Source organism: Mauremys reevesii, linkage group 3 (genome assembly GCF_016161935.1).
Source record: "Mauremys reevesii isolate NIE-2019 linkage group 3, ASM1616193v1, whole genome shotgun sequence".
Classification (NCBI taxonomy): Eukaryota; Metazoa; Chordata; order Testudines; family Geoemydidae; genus Mauremys; species Mauremys reevesii.
The window spans coordinates 177,969,836-177,997,665 of NC_052625.1; the positions used below are offsets into that span (position 1 = coordinate 177,969,836).

Consider the following 27,830-nt stretch of genomic DNA (forward strand, 5'->3'; position numbering starts at 1 on the left):
CAGTCTTTTTTCTGTCCCTATTCTGTCAGAGGGAAAATTGTCAATACTTGTATAAAAAGCTGTGAAAATAAGAAAGATACATTCAGAAGGTATCAAGTATAGGTCATGTATGTGAGAAGAGATGTCGGAGGGGAAAAAGCCACTCATCTCACATCTAGTGAGATGGAAAATATTTGTTGGTTCTAATCTGAACTTTAAATATATAATAATTGTTATTCATTGCATTTATATAGCTCCTTCTACCCTAGGATCTCAGAACACTTTACAAACATCGGTGAACACCAAACACCAAAAAAAGGTAAGTAAGCAAATGTACTGTTTTAGGCTGGTACTGTTTGCATGAAATAGCCCCATTGGCAGGTGTTGATCTCTAGTGAAATAGTTGAGTGATTTTTGCTTATTTGCCAAAGCAGTTGACTCATTACCCCCACCTTGGATTAAAGAAGGTGGGAGCGACGCTCTGGGGCTAGGCGTGATTGAGGTGTGTATTAAGAGTGACTAAACTGAGAGGTAGGAAATGTATGAGTACTGTGTAGAATGTCTGAGCTGACCTTTACCTTACCTCTACTGTTTTATTTAATTGTAATTAATTTTATTGTTAATAAAGCAAAAGATCAAGAAAGTGAGTTATAATGGTTGGACTATGTTGTAGAGCAGCGTGGGACAAGTACCTGCTCAAAGTAATATTGTCTCCGTTTTAAAGATTAGGAAACTGAAGCACAGAGAGCGTTACGTAGCAAGCGAGTGCTCGGGCTGGGAATAGGAACCTAAATAATATGTGAATCCCCAATCATGAGACCATACTTCCTCTTTCTAGATTTCTACATTTTAAACTTTTAAATTATCCTTAAAGTATTGTGTTTTCCTCTTTCATTGCCAATGCCCTGAAGTAGTCCCCTAGCTTGAATAAAACATTATTCCATTATAAACATGATTCTTGGGATTTTAAAAAAATAATTCATTGCCACCTCACCTTCATCACCGCCACCACCAGCAGTGGCAGTAATTAATGCTACAATTTAACCACTCCAGTGTAAGAAATTAGAGAAGGCCACTATGAAATTACAGAGCTTTGTCAGTGGATTAGTTCCTTAAGAGTTTCCTTTTAAAAAGCAGCCAGATACCTTTACTAGAGACTCTTCTAATACTGGATTCTAATATCTTCCCCTACACAACACACATACACAAGCTGTTCCCAACTCTCAAAATGAACCATAAAAACATGTTTGCAAGTTTAAAAGAGAGAAGTGAAAAAGCCAATAAATAAAATAGATTTCAGAGAGAAAGGAAGATGTAGCACCCTCATTGTGAATGCTACTTAAAGGACAATTGTAGCCAGTTGAGAAGAGTATCCCAAGAAGGCCAGACAGTTTTGTTTGTTATTTTTGGAGAGATGGGAAAAGGTCACTTACTGGAACAGTGCTAGTGTATGTCTTTCTGAGCAGCTGCTTCTTTCTGGTTTATTTTGTGGCCCTAATGTTAAGTTACACTTACTTCCATGGAAATATAGTCTTATGGTTCAAGGAAGGCACTCAGTCAGGACTGCTGGATTCTGTTCACAGCTCTGCTTCCTATTCATGGTGTGACCTTGAACAAGTCAGTCTCTAAAATGAATACAACTTCCTTACCTACTTTGTAGGTATTTCAAAGCTTAGGGCTTGCTCCTGCTCTCATTGAAGTCAATTGGAGACTTCAATAGGAGCATGAATGGCCCATTAGATAGTTAATATTTATAAAGTGCTTGGAGATTCTTAGGTGACAGATATTATCATTTATTATTTACTGTAGCACCTAGGGGCACTAGTCATGGACCACTGGTTGGACCCCATTCTGCTGTACAAACACAAAGCAAAAAGATGGTCCCTGCCCAAAGGGGCATACAATCTAAGTATAAGACAAGAGACAACAGATGGGGAAGTACAAGTAAACAATGAGACAGTATTGGTCAGCATGCCAGGCAGCATCTCTGCACATAAGCAGCCTAAATGTTGTCAAGCTTTTTGTAGGCATCATGGCAAAGAAGAGCTTTGAGGAGATATTCGGAGGCGTATAATGAAGTAGCTTTGCGGATGTTTACAAAGAGCCCCTACTGAACATGTGGGCAGTATGGGAGAGAAAGCATTGAGGAGTTTGAAAATTTAACAAGTGGACAGTAGAGTCTGGCATCATGAGCCTATCAGCTCGACAGTGAATGAGAGATGATCAGTAGAATGGGAATTGGGTATGAAGGGCCTTGAAAGTGAGACAAAATGGCATTTGTCAAGGCCAGAGGGAAGGATGTTGCAGTAATCGAACCAAGAGATGATGAAAGCTTGGATGGGTTTTAGCTGTATGGATGGATAGGAAAGGCCATATCTTAGTGATGTTATGCGAATGTTGTATAAGTGTAATTAATATTATAATATGACCAGCAGGGACCTTAATTCACTTTTAAACATTTGTGTGTTTGTAGGATTAAGGCCTAACTATAAACAGACAAGTAATCACATTGATTTTAATGGGATTATTCAAACAAAATTAAGCATATCCTTAGTGTGTATACTCCTCTTGGGAGGTGAGGGGAGAGGGTTAATGCGAACTATAATATATGCTGTCACTGAGAGGAGAAAATACTTCTTAGAAGGGTACAATTATTATAAAACACATTAGGGGTGAAGATGTTAAATGCTTGAATCATCAAAAATATCCAGAGGACATCAATGGAAGAATAGATAGAGACAAGCAGAGAGCATTAAATACTGATCATTCAAGCATTCTTAGACATCAGCTTTTTCAAATTAATTGTCTTAATATAATTGTCTTCCGGTGGTATTAAACAAGTTAGCTAACACTGAAAAATAACTTAGGTGACATAGTTCATAGTAATTTTTTACACTGTAATTTGTTTCTATTACCCAGTAATTTCTATTAAAACCATTTCTAGTCATGTAGTTAATTTGTAGTTCTGGTTACTTAGAACTTTCTTTAATAATAATTAATATGATTTAAATCTTGATCCTGATCCCATCAAAATGAATAGGAGAATTACCATTGGCTTCAATAGGAGCAGGATTGGAATCTTCCAATGAAGTATTCGTATTTTCTGGGGACTTGCTGAGGTAGCATACAGATAAACATGAACAGAACAAAAATACAAGGGCTGTCAAGCGATTAAAAAAAATTAATTGTGCGATTAATCATGCTGTTAAACAGTAATAGAATACCATTTATTTAAATATTTTGGATGTTTTCTACATATTCAAATATATTGATTTCAATTACAACACAATACAAAGTGTACAGTGCTCACTCTATATTTATTTTTGATTACAAGTATTTGCATAGTAAAAAACAAAAGAAATCATATTTTTCAATTAATCTAATACCAGTACTGTAGTACAATCTCTTCATCATGAAAGTTGAACTTACAAATGTAGAATTATGTACAAAAAAACTGCATTCAAAAATAAAACAATGTAAAATTTTAGAGCCTGCAAGTCCACTCAGTCCTACTTCTTGTGCAGCCAGTTACTCAGACAAACAAGTTTAGTTACATTTGCAGGAGATAATGCTGCCCACTTCTTGTTTACGTCACCAAAAAGTGTGAACAAGCATTTGCATGGCACTTTTGTAGCCGGCATTGCAAGTTATTTACATGCCAGATATGCTAAACATTCGTATGCCCCTTCATTCTTCAACCACCATTCCAGGGGATATGTATCCATTCTGATGACGGGTTCTGCTCGATAACAATCCAAAGTGGTGCGAACTGACACACATTCCTTTTCATTATCTGAGTCAGATGCCACCAGCAGAAGTTGATTTTTCTTTTTTGGTGGTTTGGGTTCTGTTGTTTCCGCATCAGAGTGTTGCTCTTTTAATACTTCTGAAAGCATGCTCCACACTTCGTCCCTCTCAGATTTTGTAAGGGACTCCAGATTCTTAAACCTTGAGTCGAGTGCTTTAGCTATCTTTAGAAATATCACATTTGTACTTTCTTTGCCTTTTGTGAAATCTGCAGTGAAAGTGTTCTTAAAATGAATAGCATGTGCTGGGTCGTCATCCAAGACTGCTAAAGCATGAAATATATGGCAGAATGCAGGTAAAACAGAGCAGGGGACATACAATTCTCCCCCAAGGAGTTCAGTCATAAATTTAATTAACGTATTATTTTTCCATCAGCATGGAAGCATGTCCTCTGGAATGGTGTCCGAAGCATGAAGGGGCATACGAATGTTTAGCATATCTGACATGTAAATACCTTGCATTGCCAGCTACAAAAGTGCCATGCAAATGCCTGTTCTCACTTTCTGGTGACATTGTAAATAAGAAGAGGGCAGCATTATCTCCTGTAAATGTAAGCATACTTGTTTGTCTTAGCGATTGGCTGAACAAGAAATAGGACTGAGTGGACTTGTAGGCTCAGAAGTTTTACATTGTTTTGTTTTTGAGTGCAATTATGTAACAAAAAATCTACATTTGTAAGTTGCACTTTCACGAAAAACAGATTGCACTACAGTACTTGTATGAGGTGAATTGAAAAATACTATTTCTTGCGTTTATCATTGTTACAGTGCAAATATTTGTAATAAAAAATAATATACACTTTGATTTCAATTACAGCACAGAATACAATATATGAAAATGTAGAAAAACATCCAAAATAGTTAATAAATTTCAATTGGTAGTCTATTGCTTAACAGTGCAATTAAAACTGCAATTAATTTTTTGTAATCACGATTAATTTTTTGAGTTAATCACGTGAGTTAACTGCGATTAATCGACAGCCCTAAAAAATACCAGTCATTCCTGTATCACCATAGCACCTACATTAAACATTAGTCTTTAATTTTTTTTTAAGACTGGAAAGACATGATGAAGGTGGATCTCTAGTGGTATTATATTACATCTCCAGTGGTGTTCTTGAGGCTGCTACTGGAAAAGCATGGTTGTTTTCTAGCTTAAGATGTCCTGATGTTACCATCAAGTTCTACTTTGAAGAAGCACTTGGATACCTACTTGGAAGGATAATCAAATGAATTCAGGTGCTTCAGATCATTGGCCCTCAGTCCTGTTAAAGCTCATAAGTTAACAAATCAATGCTCTTATTCTACAAAGATTTATACATGTGCTTAACTCTAGCATGTAAGCAGTCCCACTGAGCTTAAAGGAACTGTTTATGTGCTTGAAATTAAGGATATGTGTAAGTCTTTGCAAGATTGGGGGCCAAGTCTATATGAATTATTGGCAGCCAGGGCAAATACTACGATTTGTATGCAGTATGTTCACTAAAGGTCTCATGAACAGTGCTTATCAGAGACTTGGTGTGAGGAGGCAAATTTTCTAAGACCTATGAGGTCTTTTAGTACTAACGGTAGTTGTGTCGGGCACATTAAGATCCGATGGCTAGAAAGATGCACTGAAAAAACTTTCCTGTTTCATTTGCAAAGAGTGAAGCTGAATGCAGATTTAGATGAACAAGTTAAACTTTATTAAACACTGTACAGTGTTCTGTCCATGTGGATGAGATGCTTCGAGCCTCTCCCCCCACGTTCCCTGTTTTCCTGGTGTCCTATCAATAACAGCCCCTTCAGGGAAATCTGCCCTCTGACCCCAGTTCCACTAATCATCATACATCTTCCTTAGTTCATAAACACACTTTTAAATATAAACATTTAAAAAAAAAATTGATTCCCAGACCCCTACTCCATGTTCCCTCAGCCAGAGGTTGGTAGCACATAGCCTCAACAGTTCACCACATTGCAAGTGCCCTATCTGTCTCCACTCTAGCAAATGATATCTCTGTGGAGTCTCCTCCTTCTCTGTGGGGTTCGCATTCAGATAGTGCTATCTCTCCATTCTGTGATGATCTCTGTAGGCTCTCGCTGGGTGTTGCATCTACTGGTTTGTAAGTGTAGTGTCTACTGTTCTTTTGGATCATTAGTTCCTCTTGCATAATCACCTCTTATTACCTGGTTGCCACTGTACCCCTCACTATTCCTTTAGTCCACTCCTTCTGGTCTCTCTCTAGCAGCTAGATCCTCACAGGAGTGTCTGTCTCCAGGGCCGCTGGGTTCTTGGTTGACCTGTTGTACTCTAGTGCCTACCTCTCTGATTGATTGTTAGCAATCTCCTCTCAGTAGTGTCACCATTCTTCTGGCCGCAACAGGCCTCCCCCTCATTGGGAGCAAGGTTTTGGTCCTTTGTCTCATCAGTGTCTGTGCTGGACTGTTTTGGCACCTATGTGATGGGGTGTGACAGTTTGCCAAAACTGCTTACAAGGAGTCTGAACCAGAATAAACAGCCTTGTGTAACAGTCTTAGTTGTTGTCACAGCTGATTCTGTGGGTTTGATGGGGAGGAAATGTGTTCGTCAAATTCCCATCTGCAAGCAAATTTCTTGAATTCTTCCAAGGCAAATTGAGGTCTGTTGTTGGTAAATACAGTGTCCACAGTGCCATCTCTCACAAAGTGGGCCTTCTGTTTGCCAATCACTGATTTGTAGGGCTCTACCAAATTCATTGTCCATTTTGGTCAATTTCACGGTCATAGGATTTTAAAAATTGTACATTTCCTGATTTCAGAAATATAAGTCTGAAATTTCACAGTGTAGTAATTGTAGGAGTCCTAAAAAGGAGTTGAGGGGCTACAAGGTTATTGTGGGGAGGTTGCACTAGTGCTGCCCTTACTTCTGTGCTGCTGCTGGCGATGGCGCTGCCTTCAGAGCTGGGTGGCTGGAGAGTGGTGGCTGCTGGCCGGGAGCCCAGCTCTGAAGGCAGTGCCACCACCAGCAGCACTGCAGAAGTAAGGACAGCATGGTATGGTATTACCACCCTTCTGTGCTGCTCCCTTCAGAGCTGGGCCCTTGGCCAGCAGGCTCCACTTTCCGGTTGCCCAGCTCTGAAGGCAGCAGCACAGAAGTAAGGGTGGTATGGTATGGTATGACCACTCTTACGTCTGTGCTGCTGCTGGTGGGGCACAGCCTTCAGAGCTGGGTCCCCAGCCAACAGCTGCCACTCTCCAGCCACCCAGCTCTGAAGGCAGCGCAGAAATAAGGATGGCAATACCATGACCCCCCCCTAAAATAACCTTTCAAACCCTCCAAAACCCTCTTTTGGGTCAGGACCCCCAGTCTGAGAAATGCTAGTCATACCCCCATGAAATCTGTATAGTATAGGGTAATAGCACACAAAAGACCAGACTTCATGGGGAAGACCAGGTTTCATGGTCCATGACGTGTTTTTCATGGCTGTGAATTTGGTAGGGCCCTACTGATTTGCTTGTTGTTTCAGGCAGAAATTTAAATAGTAGTCCACTGTAATCAAGTACTGCTTTTTCTTGAAGATAAATAAGTCCCCTCCTACCTTTTCCCATGATTGTGTGAGCAGTTCATGTGGCAACAGAGTCTCTTTCTGGTGGTAGTTAAAACATGACCAGCAGGAGTCACACCCCTATATCAAGGAGCAGAGTTGTGTATTCATTCCTGGCCACTAAACATAATCTTGAGCACATCAAAGACATCTGTCAATGCCCAAGTGTGAGGCATATATTTTTTTGCATGACATCCTTACATAATGAGTCTGGGACAACAGCTTTCTGTCCTTGAAATATGATTCCATCCTGAATGATCAGCTCATCTTTCATTTGAAAATATGGTTCTGCCACTACTGTAACTGGTTTTTGTCTTCTGACCATCCTAGTAATTTTGCTGTCTTTGCCTACATTTGGATGCCCTTTCCTTTTATATCCATCAGCTTTGCTGTTGAAACTGCAGTTAGGCAGTCCTTCCAGTACTTGGGTGAAACTTCTTTGGAACATCTCTGGTGCTGGGTTTATGCCCATCAGCATGTACAGCAGTGACCAAATGGTGTTGCTCAGGATGTCAGTGTGATGGTCTTTGTCCAGGCTTATGTGCCAAAAACTCATTCCTCACATCACAGACCTTAAAGATTCTGATGACCTAATAAATTGTGGGCAGTGGATAGTAGCATCTTTTCAATACTCAGTTCAGTGGCTTTGGGTCTATTCAGATGTGTAATTTGCCTGATGCTAAAAGAACAGGAGTACTCGTGGCACCTTAGAGACTAACAAATTTATTTCATCATAAGCTTTCATGGGCTACAGCTCACTTCTTCAGATGCATAGAATGGAACACACAGACAGAAGATATTTAGACATACAGAGAACATGAAAAGGTGGAAGTACGCATACCAACTGGAAGAGTCCAATCAATTGAGATGAGCTATCATCAGCAGGAGAAAAAAAACCTTTGAAGTAATAATTGCCTGATGCTGCTTACCAAAGCTGTACTGGCCTCTAGAGGTGCTATGATACCTCTGCAGACTTTCAAGCTCCTTGCATACTGGATTATGTAGTGCCACTGGAATTTTTCTTAATGATAAGCACATAGGTTCCACTGTGGGGGGTCGACTTTCATTTGCAGCTTTTCCTTCAAGGCACCTGTCACCTTTGAAAATATCCCCACATTCTTTTAAAGTTGTCTTTATTGTCCATGGGACTTCCCCCCTTTTACTACTTGTACTGCAGCTATTAAATTCTGACACTGCACACTGATCAGATCCCTGGCTTGTGTGGCTGTATTCCTCATAAGGGGGTTGTGCTTACCATCCACCACCACAAACTTCAGTTGGTGCCATCCGTTATTTTTTGTGTTAGTTACTATGAGGTCACATTTTCCTATGGGCTGCATTATGCGTTCATTGTACATTGCACCTGCTGTTTGTAATGGGCATGTTAGAGTCCAGTTCACCCTGAGGAATCACTTTGCAGAAGGATCCACCTGAAGTTACACAGGGCATTTCCCCATTAACGTTGTTGCATACACAGAGGTTGGTATTGTCCCTTACTGCTTTCCTGTCTCAACAGCCTGAACCTATTATGCTCACAGACTCAAGGAGAGAGTTGTGATGTCATCACAGCTGTCAGATGAGCCATGCCCCTTTTATACAAGCCTAACTGAACCATTTTAGCAGTGTGTGCAAGAGCTGAAGAAGGTCCCAGAAAGGTTCAAAGTGCCACATTCCTTGCAATGCTGCTCTACTGCAGGACACTCTTTACCCCCTCAAACTGTTTCCCACAGTAAATGCCTCTCACTGTGGATATAGAACCTTGGTCACTTTTTCTCCATTTGTTCTCCTTTGCTGTTGTGCACTTCTGGGTATGTTGGGGCTTCAGACCAAGTTCCATGGCTCATGCTGCCAGCTGCTTCACTTCAGAGAACTCACAGTGCACATGCTGCCACCGTGGCTAACTTGCAAAGAGTGGAGCTAAATGCAGGTCAAGTTGAACAAGTGAAACTTTATTAAACCCTGTGCACTGCTCTGTCCATGTCACTGAGTTGCCTCCAGCCTGACTCCCCACATTCCTGTTCCCTTAGTGTTCCCTAACTAACAGAGCCTCCAATTCCGGTAATTATGATACACCTGAGTAGGTAACTAAGGCCCAAGACTGTGAGTGTTCTATGTTATGATAATTGCTGTCCTCCACTCTACAGGGAGTAATTGGTGTTAACTGATCAATTTAATTATATATATATATATATATATATATATATATATACACATATATATATATATATATGTATATATATATATATATATATATATATAAAATAAAGGAAGTATTTTTTCACACAACGCACAGTCAACTGTGGAACTCCTTGCCAGAGGCTGTTGTGAAGGCCAAGACTATAACAGAGTTTAAAAAAGAACTAGATAAGTTCATGGAGGATAGGTCCATCAATAGCTATTAGCCAAGATGGGCAGGGATGGTGTCCCTAGCCTGTGTTTGCCAGAAGCTGAGAATGAGCAACAGAGGATGGATCACTTTATGATGACCTGTTCTGTTCATTTCCCTTTGGGGCATCTGGCATTGGCCACTTTCGGAAGACAGGATACTGGGCTAGATGGACCTTTGATCTGACCCAGTATAGCCATTCTTATGTTCTAACATGATAAAATCCAGTGGACAAAGATATAAAATTCCCTTTTTTGTATCTCAGTCATATCTTAGCAGTTTTCCAAGCACATTCTTTGATTTTGTGTTGCTCAGGACCTAAAACTAATATTGTATTGTAGATTCTTGGTGTACTCTAAGCATCTTGTTGTTATGTGATACAAAGATGGTCAGTGTAAATAAGTTGTTGTAATTAACTGAAATAATGTAATCAAGACATTGGTGTACAAAGTAAAATTGGAACAGATTTGGAACAGAGATAAGGACAGTCTGAAATTAGTGTTTCTTTGAGTCACCTATGGCTAAATCTATATAAACTATATGAAACTATGCAAAGATATAAAGTTTGGGATTAATCCTTCCATTAGTGCACAAAATATTTATAAAAAGTTACTAACTTCAAACAGCATTAGAAGTTATGCACGTAATCTTCCCAAGCATTAAGATGACACGTTTCAGTTCTGAATTGTCTGACTTGACCAATTAAGTAGCTAACCTTTTTCACATGGCTTTTTTGTAGCTACCATCTTTATGACTGAACTGTTATTTTTCTAACTTGGATTTTTTCTATTTACATATGAAACATTTTAGATCAGATTTTTGTTTTATTATGCTTGAGAAGACTGGTAAGAATTTAATGACTCTAAAATAAGTTTATATACATTTTACCATAAATATAACTGCCACAAGATTTGAACTCATTTGTTCAAAGTAGTGCTGTCAAGCAATTAAAAAAATTAATCACAAGATTTAAAAAATTAATTATGATTAATCGCAGTTTTAATTGCACTGTTAAATAATTGAGTACCATTTATTGAAATATTTTTGGAGATTTTCTGTATTTTCAAATATAGGCTGGACCTTTGGGATTCAGCCCTGGTTGGGGTTTCAGAGCTCTGGGCTTCGGCCCCACTCAGGGCTTGGTCAGGGGTGAAAGTAACTTAAAGGTCTTACCTGTACAGGGGCCTGGCTCCGGGCCCCCAGAAAGGACAGGGACTCAGGCAGAAGGGGCAGGTGCTCGGGTGGACGATTGCAGTAGCAACAGCGGCCGGATGCCCCGGGCCCTTTTAAATCGCTGGGCCCCGGGGCAGCTGCCCCTTTTGCCCCCATGCCTTGGTCCCTGGTAACAGGAGTGTATAGTACTTAAACAAAAATAAGATGCAGATAACGCTATCATCTAGCTAACAAAGTAATGATGGCTAATTAATTAGAACTTCTGCCTTTTCATGCTGTTGTGTTATCCCTTATGCTGAATTTTAAATAGAAATCTTTTGGTTTTAAATAATATACCGGTATATAAACTGCACTCAGACATTGAACATTTTCTCTCTTCCCTAGAGCCACTGTACTCACCAGCCAAGACCTCCAGCTTGTTAGCAGAGTCCTCTGCCCTTCAAATGATCTTGCAGTAGGTGTGATATAATCACCACTGCAGACAACATCTGGGTACTTCATAGCTTTAGAGAGCAGCCCCAACAGGTGAGCTAAAGGAGGGAAGCTTTGTGTCAAAGTTGTTAGGATCTGTGCTAAGATTTTCTCATCTAGGAGTCTCAACAGCTCTTGACACTGTTCATACTTATTTTAGTTATATGTATCTTGTCAATAATTCATCCATGAACATTTTTTAAAGGTTTGGGGTTTTGTTGGTTTTTTTCCTTGCACATGATCATTCCTCATTCTTGAGCAATGAGTTTCCTAGTCCAAATTGCAGCTTTAGGTTACCATAAAGTGTGGTGTTAGCAATATCAAATGCTGAAACCAGGTCTCATATTTCTGATTGGCCTAGAGACATACCAGTCACCAAGATGCTGTCAGGCCTTGATGGATCAGAAATCACCAGTATGGTGTCATGGCTCTTTTATGCATATAAGTAAGGGCATAGATATTTTTTTCAGATACAACACTGGTGGGCTCTGTGTAGTGACTATGGGCTGTGGAGTAGCACTAAGTTATATGTTCTGTCATATATCCTGTAATATGTTGTTGACCTACAACCTTAAGAGTTAACATCTGAAAAGCAGAGAATTGGGATACTGAAATCAAAATAATATACTAAAAGATTTATTGCTAAAGTTGAACAGGCAACGGGTAATGGATTTTAATTTTAGTGCTAATGAGCTCACCCTGTTCACTTAATTAAGCAATAAAACATGACAGGCAATGCATTGTGGGGGGATTATTGCATGCATTTGGTAAACTGTAAAACAAAGCCAAAGGCTTTCAACTATACAAGAAGTGCAATAATCCCCAGAAATACATTGCCTGTCATGTCTTATTGGTACTTAAGAAAGTAATGGAATTTGTTTTAAGGATCAAGGAGGATGGGGTTGGGGAAAAACAGAGTCCTGGATTTAGTGGGGATTGCTAAAGCTTATGTGTTTGTTTTTGTTGCCCCTCAAATCTACATTTCTGTCCTGAATTCTAAACCTCTTTCCTATTAACGATGGTTGTGTGATGTTTTTTCACCCCAGAATCACTACTTGGCAAACATGAATTACACTTTACAGTACCCCTTCAAAGCACAGTGACAGAAGAGACAGATTTTGGGTGCCCCCAGTAAGGACTCTGAAGCTTCTGGCCCTATGAAGAGGCTCTGTTGGGTCAGACAATAGCCAGGAATTTCAGGAGTTAATGTCCAGCCTGGTTGGAGAGGCCATGCAGAGTCTATTTCCAGCCAGAGGTAAATTAGGTGGATCTCAGCCTATTTAGGCCAGGTCAATATTACAAACTTTGGTAGACATAGCTATGTCGGTCAAGGGTGTGATGAAGTGTAATTCACGATGGACATAGCTGTGCTGACAAAAGCTCCTAATGTACTAACTTATATCACTGTGTGAGGATAGAATAAGCTGTGCGAGCAAAAACGCAGTTTTTCCTCTATAAGCTGTGTCCACACTAGGAGTGCTTTGCCAGTATAGTATACCTGCATAGCTATACCAACAAAGCCTTCCAAGTGTAGGCCTGACTTTAGCCTCAGTCTCTTCAGAGAAGGGTGTGTTCCTTTCAGGAGAGAGACAAATACAAAGGTTGTGCTGGCCAAAACCAAGACAGAGAGCTCTGGGGAAAACCAGAAACTACTTTACTACTTTCTATATTTTTGAGCTTTCTACTTTTGACACTGTATGGAAGAAATATAGCTAGAGATTTTTGCCAAACTGGTGTCAGTTTGGGTTTAAACCAAAACCTTGGCAATAAAACCCCAGCCTACAGATGGCTCACCTGAGCCTCTAGTGAATTTCTCTCTTCAGCCCTACTACAGGCATTTAAGTCTCATTAGGCCAGACTCAATCTTCAGTATTTAAACTGCACTACTGTGCTTCAGATAGTCCCAATTAATCGGTGTCAGATGTGGAAGATTTGGTGGCAGCTGCGTAAGTCATAAGGGACAGTGCTATGTTTACAGACCATGCCCACTCAGCACAGCCTCTTCCTAGGACTAGTTTCAAGTATACTGGCATAGGGGAAATGTAGGTAACCAAGGGCAGAACCTGTATGATGGCAAGTTGTAGTGAATGAATATATAATAAAGTCACAATAGACCTTATGTGTGGAGTCTCTACACGGTGTATAGAAAACAGTAGGAAAGCCTATGTGTGTGGCCTATAAAAATCTAAGGTCAAATTTACCCCCTTCCTAGAGTTTGGATTTGTTGGGCATTAACAAGAGATCATAAAACTCATCCCTAACTTTATCTCCAAGTCTACCTATTCCTAGTAATCCTGATGAGAGACTCACACCATTATATCCTGTTGGAGTTAAATTGCATCTGCCACAAGGAATGCTCAGAGTTACCGAGCAGCTTTAGTCAAGATTCCCATGCCTGTTAACAGGGTGGATCAAAAGAAGAGCCCTGTATCTTAGCTGCCCTGTTATACTTGTGGTAGGATCAGATGACCTGTGAGGACTGGCTGTGATCCTAACCTTGAAATAAAATGCTAAACTTTATGTGATGCATGGCCAGAAAGGGTTGATAGCTTGCAGGCTGATTGACCCAGATTCAATGTTTAAGGACATATTGGTAGATAATGTTTGTGTTTTTGTGTGTTTACATATATATTGTTAGAGGTTAACAATGTAATTGAGCTGTCCCTGTCTATGCTGTATTCTGTTAATTCAGAGGTGAAAAGGAATTAACATTTAAATGAACTGTAAACATACAATATCGTTGTATTCATCTCTCTTTGAAATGTATAGCAAATCACCTGTGAATGGTGGAAAACAAGCAACTGCCTTATGTTAATACATGTAGCTAATTACTGGTGATGCTTAGGAAATAGGTCTACTTCAAAGTCTCGATGATTGCCTATTGTTCGCCTAAGGACTCCAAGCTGTCAAAGATATAAAGATGTCTTGAGTCCTGATCCTTTTTATCTCAGATCTGTTTGATGCTTCATGCAGGGAAAGCTTTTAAGTCCCAAGACTGAGATCTCCAGTCCTATCTGGATCATTGGACATTGGACTATAACCTATTGACTAATTCTGAAAGAACTCTTTGCAACTACAAAGCTCACCATCTCTACTATCAATCTGATCTCAGAACTGTACTCATGTCTATATGTATATTGATCTTTTAACCAATGCTCTCTTTTCTTTTTAAAAATATTTTATTTTAGTTAATAAGAATTGGCTGTAAGCATGTATTTGGGTCAGATCTGGAATATTCATTAACCTGGGAGGTACTATTCCGATCCTTTGGAATTGGTAGAACTTTTTTATATGACAAATAAGATTTTCAGTAATCCTCATCATATTTGACTTGGATGTCTGGGTGGAGGCGGAAGGCTGGGTTACTTTAAGGGAACTGTGTTGTTGGCTTCTGGGTAACCAGTAAGGTATTATAGAAGCTGTTTTGTGCTGGCTTGGTAAATCTAAGTATTAGAATAACCACTAGCTTTGGGGATTGTCTGCCTCCATTCTTTGCAGTTCATCCTAATTGAGTAACCTCACTGAGGCTCCCTGGGACTCTGGTCATACTTTATTACACTGTTCAGCTATTAGATGACACTATGTGTAAAATACCTTATTTAAATGAACCTTGGCTGTACCTGGCAAAGCATTAAAGAATCTTATGATGAACACATCCAGTATGTATAATCAAGCTCTGTAGCCACTCTGTATCTGGTATAGATGAACATAACATGGTATCAGGAGTAAACTAACAACAGAAACAGAAGGAAAACAGCAAGAAGGGTTGCAGACAAAAGGAACAGCAACAAAGGTTACAAGATCTCATCAACATGCGACTCCTCAGTGCCCCAGACAACTTCAGCCTTGACTTCCCAATGGTCAAAATGGAAACAGTATTTTGCATGCTTTTGAATTGCAAACAAACTCCACAACGAAACTGGAAATATGTAGGCATCTTCTCTAATTTATGCTATGGGGAAACAGGCAGAGCATATCTTTAAATCCTTTCACTTTATTGAAGACAGTCACAAACAAGACTTTGAAATGGTTCTGGGATTATATTTGATACATACTTTATACCTCAGAGAAATATTGTTTATGAAAGAACATGTTTTCACCAGAGAATTCAAGAACCAGGGGAAAATGTTGAATGTTTTATAAGAGTTCTGCATACATTGACTGAAAACTGATTTTTGAGAAGGCAAAATATGAAAATATCAGAGACAGGCCGGTTATTGGGTTAACAGATAAAAATCCTTCACAGCAGCTATAACTGACAGAATTAGTCAAACAACAGAACAAAAGGCAGGAGCAAACTGAAACCCCTGAAGCAAGGAGAGATAAATCCCAGGCTAATAGGGACAAATTCCAGCCTACATGCACAAGTTGTAGGAAAAAGTCATATCCCAAGAGATGGTGCATGTCCATCCAGATGCATGAAATGTGGACATTTTGCAGTTGTTTGGCTCACTAAAGCAGTCCGGGAGTTGATTCATATTACTGACCATCAAGAGCCATTGTTTCTGAGATCTATCACTTGTGATGGTTTAGAGCCTGCCTGGAGAGTAAAATTGAATATTATTTTAAAATTGACTCAGGAGCTAACATTGTGGGGAGTTACGTCGAGTCTGCCTGGTAGGTGGCAGCAGAGTCACACACGGAAAACCCCAAAACCACAACCTTGCAGGTGTTCACTGACAGAGACAGCCAAATGCTCAATAACAACCCCTTATGTGGCAACAGCGGTCATGAGCGAGGGTAAACATAAACAGGGACAGGGAACTTGGCAGGGAAATTAAAGGGCAATTATTGGGCCGAGGCCGAGAACAGAAATGTCCACCTGGGCAGGGGGAGGGCTGATGATTACAATAAAGGGGAAACGCAAAAGGATCTTAGTGCTCACTCCTCAGGATGCGGGGGAGGTGAACAGGTGGTACAGCTATGCTTCTGCAGGGTGTAGTTGAGCTTCTGCTACAATAAACCAAGCCGTAACCGAAGATTCCAGTCTCCGTGTGTTCCTGTGTGTGTCCGTTGGTCATGTCTGAAGACATAGGATATCCCAACAGACATCACAGTCATCTCAGAAGGGACTTTACAATCACTTTCAACCCCTCCCAGAGCTGAGGTCACTTGACACAGCTCTGATTATTCCTGGAGGTATTCTGAATTGCATGGGCCAGTTCACCATGGAAACAGCTTACACTCTGAATGCATAGCTTTTGTCTTTGTGATCAAAGGACCACAGACCAACAGCCTTCTCAGCCACTGTGTGGCAGTCATCATGGGCCTAGTGAGAAACTTGGAACATTTGGTGATATTGGACTTTTGTAAGGAGATTAGGTACAAATGCTGATCTATATAGTGTATACACACCTCCCAGAATTCATATGCCCTTATTCCATAACATGAAAATTGAGTTGAAGAGAATAGAACAGATTGTCATAATTGAGAAAATCTGAGCCAACAGCATGGTGTGCCCCAAAGGTACAAATTACAAAGAAAAATGGGAAAATATTAATGTGTGTGTCTCTTAAGAGACTTAATGAAACAGTTGTGAGAGAAAAATATATCCTTCCAAAACTGGATGACTTCCTGCCCAAAGTGAAAGGAGTTACAGTATTCTCCAAGCTAGATCCCTCAAGCAGATTCTGCCAAATTCCTGTAGCCAAAACAAAGTGCTAAACTGCCAACATTTATCACGCCCTTTGGGAGACTTTACTTTCAAAGATGATCTTTTGGGATTGTCAGTGCACCTGAAATTTTCCAAAGAAAGATGACAGAATTGTTAAAGAACACAAATGTGTTCTTTCATGGAAGAACACAACAAAACCTTCAACAAAGTCCTAAGCCTAATCAGTCTGGACTGAAGCTAAACAAGGAAAAATGTGTTTTCTGCCTACCCCAAATTGAGTTTTTGGGACAGACAATAAAGAGGGAATCAGTCCTAGCCCTGGGAATGTAGAAGCAATTTGAGGATTGAATGCACCAACTAATGACCCAGAACTGAGACATATACTGGGAATGGTAAATTATCTTGGTTGATACCTACAAGACCTTTTTACAGTAACAAAACCACTGAATTAACTGTTTAACACATATTCATTATGGGGGCCAACTCAAGAAACTGCTTTCAAAAGCTAAAAGAAATGATCTCAACAGCTCCAGTTTTCAAGTCCTATGGTGTGAACAAACTCATAACTGTCAGTGTGAATGCAAGCCTAGGTGGTGTATTGTTGCAACAATATGGCTCTGAGTGGAGGCCAGTTGCATTTTGTTCTCTCATGCTTACAGAAGCAGAAAAATAATATGCACAGATTGAAAAGGAGTGCCTGGCAAGTGTATTAGCATGTGAGAACTGTTACAGATATCTGTGTGGACTGGATTTATTTACACTGATAGACCATAAACCACTTTTAACCCTCATCGACAGAAAAGACCTGCATCCAGCACCACTCAGTGGCCAATAGCTATTGATAAGGTTAATGTGATTAAACCCAATTGCTAAATATATGTTCTTCGGAAAAATTGGGTAGTAGCAGACATTCTGTCACAGAGCCCAGCATTGCATTCAACAACCTGTGTGGTCAAAGATGACATAACGGCACTGTGGATGCCGTGGACATGTTCAGACCAGTGTCCAAAAAGAGACTACTCCAACTACAAAAAGCAACCTCAAGAGACATGCAACCTCAGGAAGTTCTAAGTTACATTGGAACGTCTGGCCCAAGTATCTAAAGGTCACTAAGGAAGGGACAAGAGACTTTTTTGCAGTGCGTGGACAATTTAGCGAGCCAAATAGACTCATGATTAAAGGCAATTGCATCATAATTCCAGACAAAATTAAAGGAGAAATCATAAACCTCATCCATGAAGGACATCACAGATTAACTAAATACTGCGAATGAGCCAACCAGTCAGTGTGGTGGCCAGTAAAGACATAAAGAATAAAGTATCTGCATGTGGAAATTGCAGAACTAACAGACCTACATAACACAAAGAACCTTTAATAACAACACTTCTATCATATGGATCTTGGAAGAGACTAGTTGCAGATTTATGTGAATTCAGAAGACATCATTACCTGGTTGTTGTGAAGTGTTTTTCCAGGTATATAGAAATAATGTACTTGAAAGACATAATGTTTCAGTATAATTGAGAAACTGAAGTGCACTTTTGCTCACTTCAGTATTTCAGAACAACTAGTGATGAGCAATGAACCACAGTTCACTGCAGCAGAATTTAAGTCATCCAAACAATAAGCCCACATCATCCACAAGCCGGCTGAGAGAGCTGTTTAGACAACCAAGAAAATTCTACAGCAGGAAGATCCAGTCCTTACTCTTCTGAGTTACAGATCAACACCAATAGCAGCTACTGGATATAGTCCAACACAACTCCTTATGGGAAGAATTCAGAACTACTGTTCCTACTTTGGAAAAGAGCGTATTTCCAAAGTGGCCATACACGAAGAGATAGCCAAATTGGACGAAACAGCTAAAAGAGCTCAAGAACACTTTTACAACAAACATTACTCAGAGAACTTCCAGGTTTAGAACCTGGTGACTCTGTTCATATCAAATTGGATGGAGAAAAAGGATGGACAACTCCAGCTCCTGTAAAAAAGAATTCAGCACCCAGATCATTTGTGATTGAGAATAACAGTGGAAAGTTCAACAGAAACCATCAACATCTACAGTTTCTTCCTCAGAACAATCAATATATCAAACTCTTTAGAGATGTCAGATGCAGAACAAGAAGATGGCAATTTGGGGATTCCAAACCAACCATAGCCAGTTGTTGCAACTAGGGTGACCAGATAGCAAGTGTGAAAAATCGGGACGGGGGTGGAGGGTAATGGGTGCTATAAGAAAAAGCCCCAAATATCGTGACTGTTCCTATAAAATCGGGACATCCGGTCACCCTAATTGCAACTAATGGACAGCCAAATAACCAAGTTGTTGTGCATTTGAGTCATGTAATTAGAAAACCAGTACAATTCAGAGACCCATAACAGACTGATCTGTACTTAGCTTCAAAGATAGTGTGATAGTGTAAATATTGTTAATGGTAGGAATGTAGAACTTTAAGGGGGAGATGTAATAAGCTGTATCATATTGTTCAGCCACTATATATCACTGTGTGTAAAATAACTTATTTAAATGAACCTCAGCCATGCCTGGCAGAGCATTAAAGGATCTTATGATGACCACATCTGGTGCTCTATAGCCAGTCCATACCAGGTACAGAAGAACATGACAAACCTCACCTGAGTAAAGGGGTAGGTTTGTTGCACTTTGTGACTTTCCAAAGCTAAGTTACTGTTTTTAAGCTTTGCACAATAATGTGTGCTGATCATTGAAACTCAAGACAGCACATTAGTAAATCAAGTTTTCTGCCTGATACTGGAACAAACTAAGGGGCCAATTGAAGGAGAAGTCAGTTCTGTTTCCTTACCTGATAGTTGAGTGGCAGTTGTGCTGGACAAAGTGAGTCATCTGGTGATAGTGAAGGTCTGAAACATTCCTGTCCCAACATTCAAGGAATGTGGTAAGAGAAGAAAGACCACATGTTCCTATTTCCCTGGCTAGGACTGGAGACTTCCTGTAGCTTCCTTTCCTGTTACCCTTAGAATACACTCCCGTGCTTGAGTTGAGAATAATGTGTAAGTCATATATTGTGCTTTCTATGTTTAGATTTCAAAACACTTTACAGAGGAGGGTAAGTATCATTATCCCCATTTAGAAAGTGAGTTATAGAAAGATGCAGTGATTTGCCCAAGCTCACAGGCCAGGTCATAAATGTCTAATTCTTTTTTAATCCTACTAATGTCTTGGACTCAGTGATAACCTGTGGAACTCTCTGCCACATGATAACTATGCACTCTATTAAGTATTTGTTTTCAGTTCTAAACTTCAGGCTTATACAGGGCTGCTGGGGTTGGGGGTTAATAGTTAAGGCAGGTTAACCAGTAAGACTAATGCTTACTGGTTAACAGGTTAACATTTTACATTCCTAGTGCTCAGCCTCAGCTGTGGGCAGCACGGGGCTCGGGCACTCATCCCCAGCTCTGGGCGGCAGGTTGGGAGGCAGCCAGGGCCGTCCCTAACTATTTTGGTGCCCTACGCAGCCCCCCCCCCCAGGCCTCTGCAGTGGGGAGTGGGGGGGGGCTGGCCCCAGACCTCCCCAGGGGGGCTGTGTGGGGCCCTGCCCCAGGCCTCCGCGGGATGGGGGGCTGGAAGTGGAGTGACCCAGCCCCAGCCTGCTCTGCTCCCCTGGCTCCCAGGCTTGGGGAGAGGGAGGAACTGCCCCCGCAGCACTCACTGGCAGTGCAGCTGGGAGCTAGAGGAGCGGAGCAGGCTGGGGCTGGGTTGCTCTACTTACCAGTGAGTGCAGGCCCTCAGGAGAGTGGGGGCAGGGTGGGGGCAGGGAAAAGGTGGGGCGGGGCAGGGAAGAGCCGGGGGCCCTGGGGAAGAGCCAGAGCAGGAACTGGAGCAGCACGCAGCTGCAAAGGCACCAGGAAATTTGGTGCCATACACAGCTGCGTACTTTGCGTATGGGTAAGGACCGCCCTGGAGGCAGCTGTGGCGAGCACTGCGCATGGAAGGGAGGGAATTGGTGTGTCATTTGGGTGAGCCCTGGCCCTCTCATTTTTACTTTAGGAAATATGGTCAACCTAATAGTGTCACTTGATGGAAACCCCTCTGGCTGACTGAGATTGAGTCTAGCCTTGACAGCTTCTGAAAGGAGTCCAGCCTTTCTTAGCTGTAAGGATGGTGGCTGTGAGGGCGAGAGGTTAAAAGTACAAAAGCAGGACAAAAATGGAAGGCTCCTTAGGCTATGACCCTCCAAACAAATCTGTAAGTGAAACTGCCATGGTATCCATGCGTGTTTGCTGTGTTGTTGTAGCCATGTTGGCAGGTGAAGAAGAGCTCTATGTAGTTTAAGAGCTTCTCTTTCACCAACAGAAGTTGGTCCCATAAAAGATATTAGCTCACCCACTTTGTCTCTGTGATAGTTATATCTCTGTATAAAACAGTTTCATTGAGGCATGGAGTGATCAAGTAGATAAAAAACAGTTTGTCAGACTCTTGTCTGTGTGTGTCCCCTTTGCAATTAGATGGGGTCTACAGAATTGCTAGGAGATGGTAGCTTGCATCAGAAAGGAGCATGCATAATTCAGCATAATCAGCTTGTGTTAGCATGATGCCTTGCTTGAAAAAAGGGCACGGTACAGTGTTTCTTATGAGCAAAACATCAGCACCCTGCAGTGCAACATTAGTTTAATCCACAGAGGAATCATGTTTTTCCATCCTGCTAGGCAAGTGCATGAAGTTTGCCAAGACAAGCTCCAGGAGCTTGGTCATTGGATACAACTAATTAAAGTTTTATTTTATATCAAGACTGCTACTTTAAAACTGTTAGGTTCTCAGTCTCATGTCTTCCTATGCTCTGATTTTGCTTTCTGTACTTTACATACTCTGTCTGTTTCACTAGACACTAGGGCCTGATTCCTCTTTTTCAGTGGTGTAAATCCAGAGTAATTTCACTGATGTCAGTGCTTTCACAGGTGTGAGAAGACAATCAGGCCCTGCTGTTTAATATCATTCCAGTACAATCCCATTGAAGTCAATATGATTTCATGGTATTATAGAACAGAGAGCTAGTCTTTTCTCACTTATTACTTTGTGGAAACCCACATCTATTTAGACTCAAGATGCGAAGTCCAAAGCATGTCTGGACTCAGCATGTTGGTTATGCTCAACATAGTAATAAATGGCTTCAAATTGCCAAATATTCCATCCTCAGGATACAGTACAGCACTTTATAACACTGATCATTTATATAAGCTTAAAATACAACAGACTATTAATCGGAAATATTGAACATTGCCACTTTGTGTTGACAGTGGTGATTCTGTACTAGAAGGAAAATTAATGACACCATTCAAACTTCTTTATATAGTCACCCATGTCAAAGTCTTAACTCATGACTGCCTAGAGGAGTTGACATTATCTAACTAACAATGTATTGCATATTAAAGTCCTCAGAGCAGAGGTCAGATGCAGCCTTTGGCCAAGTAAGAGGAGGATGGTGACATCTGTTGCCAAGCAGTGCTAGAAACTATGGCATCAACAAGATGGTGACCCCAAAGGGCTTACTATAGAGTATAGACCTTCATCATGAGAGATCACTGACTCCACAGAGACAGAGGTATTGACATTATGGTTTATTATACCACTAAAACATTTTGTAAAAAATTTCTATCAGTATATATGTTTTTATTCCTAGGTAAGGGTAGATAGAATTTAATTTAATCACACATTTATTGTTTATAGGATTGATTAATCTAGTCCATGCCTAATCTGGTCTAGGATTTAAACAGATCCTGTGTGATTATTGTGTAGAACAAGATGATTCCCTAGTCAGGAAGCTGGAGAACTACTGTCTCTGCATTCCCAACAGCTTTAGTAAAGATCCCCTGTATTTAGTGCACTCAAATCCTGTCTCTTCTTCATCCTGAAGGAAATTACAGGGGGCTGATGGACCAGCAAGTAGCATAGAGGCAGTGTTCCTCGGCAGAAGTCTTAGCCTTTTTAAGGATACTCTGAGATTTGTAGGGAAATTCCACAGATATTGGGGCCTCTCAATTAAAACAGCCATATTCTCTATCTGTCTAAGCTAAATTCAAAGCTTTCTTGCCCTCTGTGGAGCGTCAATATCTACAGTGCCCACATCTCAGCAATCTCAGGCAGGCCACTGATGAGTAAGGCTAAGATTATGTCACGGATAAGGTGACCAGATGTCCCATTTTTAAAGGGACAGTCCCGTTTTTGGAGACTTTTTCTAATATAGGCGCCTATTACCCCTCACCCCCTGTCCTGTTTTTTCACAGTTGCTATCTGGTAACCCTAGTCATGGAGGTAACGGAATCCATGACTTCAAGAGATCTCCATTACATTTTCCACTTCAGCCACGAGCAACAGGGCTGGAGCTGTCAACCAGCAGGGACCCCACAGCTCTCAGCTGCTGTGGGCAATGGAGGCTCTTGCAGCTCCCAGCCACTGGCCCGAGAGCACTGAGCTGCGGTGGGGGGCCTCACAGCTCCCAGCCATCACAGGTGGCAGAGTGGACCCCGGAGCTTGCAGCCACCGCAGGCGGTGGGAGGGACCCTGGGACTTTGCGAGTGGCAGGACCCTGATTTGTGTGCTGCCGCAGGCACTTGGGGGACCCTGGAGCCACAGCAGCAGTGAGTGCTGGACCCTCCACCCTCCCCATTTTGTCACAGTTATTTTTAGTAAAAGTCAGGGACAGGTCACGGGCTTCAGTGAATTTTTGTTGCTTGCAACCTGTCTGTGACTTTTACTAAAAATAACTGTGACATAATCTTAACCTTACTGATGAGCAATAGTGCCAATGGAAGGGTCTTCCACCTTGCTCTCTCAAGTGCTGACCCTCTGGTTTAACCTTCCTACCCAAGTTTCTGACTTCTGATCCTCCTGGCTTCCTCCCTGAGTCTTGTCCCCAGTCTGGGGGATCGTTATTCCAAGTCTACCTCTAGGCCATCTGCCTGGGGTTTGGCCCTCTGTGGAGCCTGCCACAGGAGCCAAACCCTCACCTTGCCATTGCCCTCTCCTCTCAAGGCCATTCATAGGAAATAGCACTCCTCCCCAACTGAGCTCTCCCAGCCCTTTATGGAAATCACCTGATTCCTTCCCAGCTGGGTCTAATAATTGACCCAAGCCATCTGATCTCCAGCCCATCAGGGTCAGCTGTGGGGTGGTAGTTGATCCATCAAAGGCAAGGCTGAGCCCAACTCTCCTTAAAGGCTAGCCAGCAACCCACACTTGACATTGCCAACCAAATAAATGTGGGCTGTGTTGCTGTAGCTGTATTGGGCCCAGGATATTAGAGAGACAAGGTGGGTGATGTAATATCTTGTACTGGACTCTGATGGTGAAAGCCAAGAGACAAACTTTCAAGCTTACACAGAGCTCTTCTTTAGGTCAGAGCTCAGTGTAGCTCAAAAGCTTGTACCTTTTGCCAACAGAAGTTGGTCCAATAAAAGATATTACTTCAGCCATCTTGTTTCTCTAATAAAATAAGTGTCATACAGTGAGAATGCTATTTATTTTGCAAAGTTTTGTCAAGAGTGCTGCATTAAATATTTTTTAATCCAAAACAAAAACCCATCTTAAATCAATGTACTTTTTTTTAAGTCTGTGTAAGGCCAATAAGAGTCTACATAAATTCCCCAGTCCTACTCTTCTTCAAGGCTTTGCTCATTGGTAAGATTAAGATTTTGTCACAGTTATTTTTAATAAAAGTCATTGACAGTTTGCGGGAAATAAACAAAAATTCACGAAAGCCCGCAACCTGTTTGTGACTTTTACTAAAAATAATGGGAGAGGGTTGATGGGGGGATCACTGAAGCCGGAGCCCTGCTGTGGGTAGGGGGATGAGAGCCTGAGGCACGGGTGTGAAGCTGAAGTGAAAATGTCACGGAGATCTCTGAAAGTCAGAAAATCCGTGACCTCCGTGATAAAATCTTATCCCAACTCTTTGGATATTGTAGCTATTCACTGAGACTATGACTGCACTTTTCGTAAAATAAAGAGAAGAATATGGTACCAAGATCTGTAAGAGTGTAACATACAAATTATAGTTACATTTTGCCAAACTCTAAAAGGTGAAGGCAATTGTTCCTGCTAAAAAATGCTTTCACAGAAGGAGCCTTTGGGCAACATTTTCTTGAAGCTTTTTCATGCCCTGTTTTATTGCTTTTTATTTCATATGCAAAAACTAGAATACTCAGACCAGATCCTCATCCCTACACTGATTTTACCTATTAACATTCTGCATCAATATATCATAAATAAAGAATCAAGTTTACATTTTAGTTTTCACCTATCTACTAAGCCATGTCGTGATTGTGCTGATCTGTTCACTTATGATCATCAGGGCCCAGATTTCTGCCGTGGTTTTTAAGACCCTGCAAACAAGTACTCATGCAAGTAACTTAAGCATGTGAGTAGTCCCATTTAAGTTGTATGAGAATACACATGTTTAAGTGTTTGAAGGATCAGAGCTTTAGTTTTGAGAATGTGGTTTCTAGACCAGTATGTGACACTTTGCTGACAGTTCCTTATTAGGACGAAAATCCTTCAGGAAATATTCTTGCAGCAATGTGACAAAAAAGTCTGAACTGTCAGTCTGAGTAAGGGATTAGATGCTCAGAGTAAAAGAAATTTCAAAGTAAGAATATAGAATACTTGTAACGATCCTGCAATGTGTGAAGGAAGCTCTCAGCAGGCAGAATCTAGCTGCCAAGAGAATAAAAGACTAAAAATCTGTCAGGTTTGTGAATGCCAATAAAAACAAAGAGTAAAAAGGTTATACAGAGTTTAAAAATGAAGTAGAACTTAAGCACTTTAATATACAATGAGTTTTCCTTACACCAGGTGATGTCCTAGTAACGTTAAGTAACTCATGATATATGATGTGGTCACCCCTTCTGCCAAGTTCGAGCATGCCTGTTCTTGATGTTTGCTGATTCTCTTGGGGGAATCTAGTTAAATGACCAGCAATAATGAGATCTTGACTTTCCTGGGGTTCCTGTTGATAATGCTCTCTTCATGGAGGTAGCCAGCAGAGGCTCAGATGTCCGAATCCCCGGTAGGTGTGTGTGTCCCTCATCACCTTGTACTAGATATACTGCATATATGAAGTGAGACAACATGGCTATACAATAAGCTAAAAGGCCAAAACCATAACATTGCATTAGAAGAACTGCTAGGGGTTGTTATAAAACAATATCTACACGAACTTCAAGCACTCCTTGCATCAGAGAGACTATCAAGGAGAAGTCCTTTGGGTAGATCTACCCCAGCTCCTGGAAATCTAATGTCTCATGACCAATGCCTGAGGAAGCCAAGAACATTTTTCTCAATCTGACATGGGATGGTATGCTCCAGATCAGCAGACTGTTGCCAAACCAACCCCAAAGACAGTCCCATGGTGTGGTCTGAAGTAAGTTGGGAAGAAGACCAATTAGCTGAGATTGGGCCTGTGAGGACAGGGACCGATGAAGACTGTCTATCCCTATAAAAACAATGAGGAGTCCTTGTGGCACCTTAGAGACTAACAAATTTATTTGGGCATAAGCTTTCGTGTGCTAGATCCAACTTCATCAGATGCATGAAGGTATAAATACATGAAAGGATGGGGGTTGCTTTACCAAGTGTGAGGTCTAACGAGATAAATCAATTAACAGCAAGATACCAAGGGAGGAAAAATAACTTCTGAAGTGGTAAGAGAGTGGCCCATTACAGACAGTTGACAAGAAGGTATGAGTAAAAGTAGGGAGAAATTAGTAATGGGGAAATTAAATTTAGGTTTTGTAATGACCCAACCACTCCCAGTCTTTATTCAGGCCTAATCTGATGGTATACAGTTTGCAAATTAATTCCATTTCTTCAGCTTCACGGTGAAGTCTCTTTTTGAAGTTTTTCTGTTGAAGAATTGCCACTTTGAGGTCTGTTATTGAGTGACCAGAGAGATTGAGGTGTTCTCCCACTGGTTTTTGAATGTTATGATTCCTGATGTCAGATTTGTGTCCATTTATTCTTTTGTGTAGAGACTGGTTTGGCCAATGTACATGGCAGAGGGACATTGCTGGCACATGATGGCATATATCACATTGGTAGATGTGCAGATGAACGAGCCCCAGATGGTGTGGCTGATGTGGTTAGGTCATATAATGGTGTCCCTTGAATAGACATGTGGACAGAGTTGGCACCGGGGTTTGTAGCAGGGTTTGGTTCCTGGGTTGGTGTTTGTTGTGTGGTGTGTAGTTGCTGGTGAGTATTTGTTTCAGGTTTGTGGGCTGTCTGTAGACAAGGACTGACCTGTCTCCCAATATCTGTGAGAGTGAGGGATCGTCCTACAGGATAGGTTGTAGATCCCTGATGATGCGCTAGAGAGGTTTTAGTTGGGGGCTGTAGGTGACGGCTAGTGGCGTTCTGTTACTTTCTTTGTTGGGCCTGTCCTGTAGTAGGTGACTTTTCGGTATCTTTCTGGCTCTGTCAATCTGTTTCTTCACTTCAGCGGGTGGGTATTGCAGTTTTAAGAACGCTTGATAGAGATTCTGTAGGTGTTTGTGTCTGTCTGAGGGATCGGAGCAAATGCGGTTATGTCTTAGAACTTGGCTGTAGACAATGGATCATGTGATGTGGTCTGGATGAAAGCTGGAGGCATGTAGGTAAGTGTAGGGGTCAGTAGGTTTCCGGTATAGGGTGATGTTTATGTGATCATCACTTATTAGCACTGTAGTGTCTAGGAAGTGGACCTCTTGTGTGGACTGGTCCAGGCTGAGGTTGATGGTAGGGTGGAAATTGTTGAAATCTTGGTTGAATTCCTCAAGGGCCTCCTTCCCATGGGTCCAGATGATGAAGATGTCATCAGTGTAGTGCA

General features: G+C 41.2%; 1 long non-coding RNA gene across 1 annotated transcript in view; it reads left to right on the top strand.

The window, feature by feature from the left end:
- The first annotated feature begins 232 nt into the window (after positions 1–232).
- The window catches only part of LOC120401584, a 58,163-nt gene continuing 30,565 nt past the window's right edge, over positions 233–27,830 (top strand). The window contains exons 1-4 of the long non-coding RNA XR_005596569.1: positions 233–298; positions 11,292–11,432; positions 22,402–22,571; positions 25,820–26,033. This is a non-coding gene — a long non-coding RNA (uncharacterized LOC120401584). The remainder of the gene's footprint in view (positions 299–11,291; positions 11,433–22,401; positions 22,572–25,819; positions 26,034–27,830) is intronic.